This window comes from Porites lutea, chromosome 12, assembly GCF_958299795.1.
Source record: "Porites lutea chromosome 12, jaPorLute2.1, whole genome shotgun sequence".
Lineage (NCBI taxonomy): Eukaryota > Metazoa > Cnidaria > Anthozoa > Scleractinia > Poritidae > Porites > Porites lutea.
The window spans coordinates 9,827,041-9,831,549 of NC_133212.1; positions in this window are offsets into that span (position 1 = coordinate 9,827,041).

Here is a 4,509-nt window from a genome sequence, read left to right on the forward strand (position 1 = left end):
ACCATATGAATTGAAACTTCTTTGCTGAGTTGAACTGATTTTCATGTAGAGCTTACTTTATTTTATTTCTTAAATTATACGTTTGACAGGGAAAAAGCTTAAAAAAAATGCAATAACTAGCATATGAAATATAATAAAGTACTCACAACGAACAAATCTTTTTGGGCCCTGCCATATCGAGGTCTTCATGCGTTAGGTTACCTGAGCAGTGAACCGCCAAACTATCGGGTATGTCGAGCAGTGGGCAAGGCGAACAAAAACAACCTTTTGGACACGTCTCGATTTCCGAGGCCGAATTGCTAGCATTGTGTTGTTGACTTGCTCTATTTACAGAAACTATCGCGACAAAAATCTGCCACGTAAGAAAATATGGTGTGTCCTTAGCCATTGCGAGTCACTTGAGTAAGCACGGAATAACAAGACTTAACACGCCTCTTTATATTTTATTTGTAAATGTGCGCGCTTTGCGGGAAGATTTTTACCCATTGGCAATTTTGATATTTCCGACAGTTCACTAGGAAAAATAAATTGATCTTAAAAAACATAATAAGCTCCCGCTTTCATGTTATTAAACTGTCAAAACATGCTTTCAATTACTTGTGAAAACGAAACTCTTGGAAAGCTACTGATAATTATCGACCCCTTTCAGTTGCTTGCTTGAATTGTTAGATAAATTTGACCTCCCAATTATTTTTTTTTTCTTTATCTCATCCAGTAATACTAAAAAAACAAATGTGTGTGGAAAGCTTATTATCATTTTTATTATTATCATTATTTCAATCGGTGGCTTTTCGATCAGTAATTACACAAGTCATACTTAAGCCTTTCTATGCATAGTAACAACAATAACAAGTGCCAGCAGACGCTCAGGGCAAGAGGCGCTTCGATATCGTTATTGAAATTTTGACCTCTTAAATCTAAGAGTCCCTATCTAACCAAGCAGCATCACGGCTTCTTTAGAAATTAGCCATTGCATTAGTCAAACCTGTATTAAGCGGAACGGCGTTAAGCAGTCAGTAGGCCATTCCCCCTAGGGCGACGTCGCGTCATGCAGTTGTGACTGTCTCTATTAAAATAATAATAATAATAATAATAATAATAATAATAATAATAATAATGTGGATTGGAAAGAGCTAATAGCTGGTATGAACAGAAGCTGGAGGGAGTGGTGGAAAGAGAAAATCTCAAAATACTGTGGGAGATCACAGTCCAGTAAGATTGGAAAATTTAGGCAAGAAGACCAGACGTTAGGGCCTTTATACGAGGAAAAATAGACATAGGACGCGTCTTAAATAAGACGCGAACTTTCCGTATAAACGGCACATTTCGTCAAAAATAAGACGCGACTTAGCTAAGACGCGCCTTATTTTAGAACAGCCCTTAACACCTGTTCTTAGATAAGACGCGTCTTAGCTAAGACGAGAAAAACTTCGTATAAATGACCTTCGCGTCCTACATAAGACGCGAACGCATAGTACGCATGCGTTAATTTTTGGCGCGCCACGTTGGATTGCCTTTTGCTACGGGCAACATTCACACGAAAAAGAGTCAAGAACTAAAATAGAGCCAAAATAAGACGCGAACCATTTATACGAGCTGTTCTCGTCTTAAATGAGACATGCTCGTATAAATGGTACAGTTAGCGTCTTATTTTACCTCGAATAAATGGCCCTGGAGAGAGAGGTTGAAAGGGTGAAAGATAAGGAACTTGAGAAGTTAGAGAAATACCAACTATTGAAAGATGAAATTACAAAAGTCTGGCGCATGCGAAAAGTCATTGTAGTGCCTGTTGTTATAGGGGCCCATGGAGCCGTATCAGTCAACTTTAAGAAGTACATGAAGCAAATAGGCGTTAACGTGTGAACTTGGAAGTCATTCAGAAAACAGCATTGTTTGGGACAGCAAAGATATTGTCCCTGTAAGAAGAAGGAAAAGAGAGACCTGGGACCCATGGAGACTTTTTGTAACCCGCTTCCAAGGACTATAAACCAGGCCGAACATCCTTCTTGAGTCTACAAGGGATGGACATAATCATAATTATATAATCATAATCATAATCATAATCATAATCATAATCATACATGATCATAATAATCATAATCATAATCATAATAATAGCAATATACCTAAAAATCTTAAACAACACCTGGAAACAATAGGTGTCACTATTAAGGATGAATTGTTACAGAAGGAGGCGTTACTTGGAACGGAAAGATTGCTACGGAAAGTGTTCGAAACATGAGGCTGTAGGCTACAGCGTGCCTTTGGGATTTCTAACTTTACCAATGCTCATCTTTTTGCGGAATTAGATAATGATAATTATCATTTTAGATTCTAGATATCTTAAATAGTTTTATAATTTTTTTATAATTTTTTATTTCATTTTTTACTTAGTTTTTTGGAGCATGATTTATATTGCTATTTTTCTTTATTATGATTTCACAGAAGTCACAAAGGAGCAACTCTAAATTCGTTAAAGATCAGTGAAATGTATCTCACGATTCTCTCATACATGCATGTTCTTTGTCGGCGAGCTCATTTGGTACAAAAATAGCATTTTTCTAGGTATAATCATCCTCATATTCTTTGCATGTGCTCTTAAGCATTGTAGAGTGATGACAGGCTACCTTGTGACATTGAAATATCAGGCAAAACCTGGAACTACCGCCTGAAAAGTATTTGCAACTTTAAAGTGACTCGATTCTACTTAAATTTGCTTTGCAAACAACATAATTGGACTTCAGGCAGTTATTCTATAGAGAATACTTCATGGAAGTGCTGGCGTACGGTATTTACACACGAGTTGTTGACGTATCAGAAATCGCGCTTACTCTGATCTTTCGATCAGTCTGATTTAAAAACAACGAGTGGGTAAATACTGTACGAAGCACTTTACATGTGGTATTGTGTTTATTGTATACATACTGAGACATTCATCATTTTGGTGGCATTTTTATTTTAAATCTCTCCAAAATGCTTAAATTTGCCGCTACACACCACGAAATAACAATGAAAACGAGGTATCAGCTTTGTAGTAGAAACGTTTCTTAAAAACATAAAAGACGGTAAGGATATGAGGTAATCCAAGAACTACAAGTAATCTTAACTGTTTGTTCTGAATGTACAATTAAGCTTAAAAATGGAAGACAAAGTAGCTCCGACAAAAAGCACAACATAACCTTACGTCTTGTTGTGTTTTTCCCCTTCCGCTGTTGTTTCGCCAGCTCTCCACAGTTTTCTTTATCGACAGTGAAACAAACGAAACTATTCCACGCCATTTCTGAAATGTTTTTCACTTTTTTGACGAGAAAAAACTCTTTGAGAAAAACTTTTCTCCTCGAATGTGTGCGAAGCGGTGCTCAGCAACTTGCAAGAAAAGGCGGGAATTTTGGCGCAAAACTCACACACCTCTGCGGCTTCTAATTGGACGTATCATTTTTCGTACAGGTGAAAAAACATCGTTCGCCATTCTGATCGAACGTATCATTTTTTTACGTGTGAAAACCATAGCTCACTCTTCTGATTGGCTAGAACTCATTTGCGTATCAAAATTTACAACACAACTTTTTGGTGAGTGTTTGTCAGTATGTATAATATATAAATTTAGCCACAGCTAAAAGCGAAGCTCCCATTGATAAATTTATAACTTAAATCAAACAATAATTTTGTATTCCAGAAATCAGTTAACTTAAGGGCACATTCATGTGACTTTGGAGGGAAAAGCTAAGCAACTTTGGAATGAAACAAATATTATATCGAGTTGATATAGCCTTATATGTACACCCAAAAAATAGTCTTCGGTCACATTTAAGAGCAATAATGGCTCTTGATCACAGTAGATAAGGCGTGGAAAACAAATTCTTGGAAAACAAATCAGACCGATTTTTTTGCGTTCGACAAGTTTACAAATTCTTGCCAATAAATCTGGGTGCGTGCAAACCAATCTTTTATTATTTTTTATATACCACATCTGAGGAGAAAGAGTACTACGAAGCGCCGTTTTTATCATACAGACCTCGTACAAAATGCAGTATTTCCCCCTTTTTTTTTTTTTTTTTTTTTTTTTTGCAAGACAAATTGCATTCATTCAATATTCAGGACCATCGAAGCACGCGTGGACTTTTAATTAGAGAAACCGTTCAAAAAATTTCCAAAATCACCTATACGGCCAGCCGGTTCTAACTTTTGACAAGCGCCAAATTTGCGAAGAAATTTTTTAAGAGTTACCCTTCAACGTGATGAAGAATTTATTGAGTCTATTTTTTTTTAAATGGTTTTATAACGATGTGTAATCTTAAAAAGCGTTTGATACGCTTGGCATTTTGAGTACTTCTGCAAGCGATGTTTATGAACGGCTGAAAACAAACGGCAAAGCGATGAAAATTACACTTTTGAGGCTACCAACAATCAATAAAGAAATATAATTCGGTAGAATATTCACAGACACAACAATTTTCATTCACGAAAACAAATGAGTATTTAAGTTTCTCTAAGAATCCTTAGCTTAAA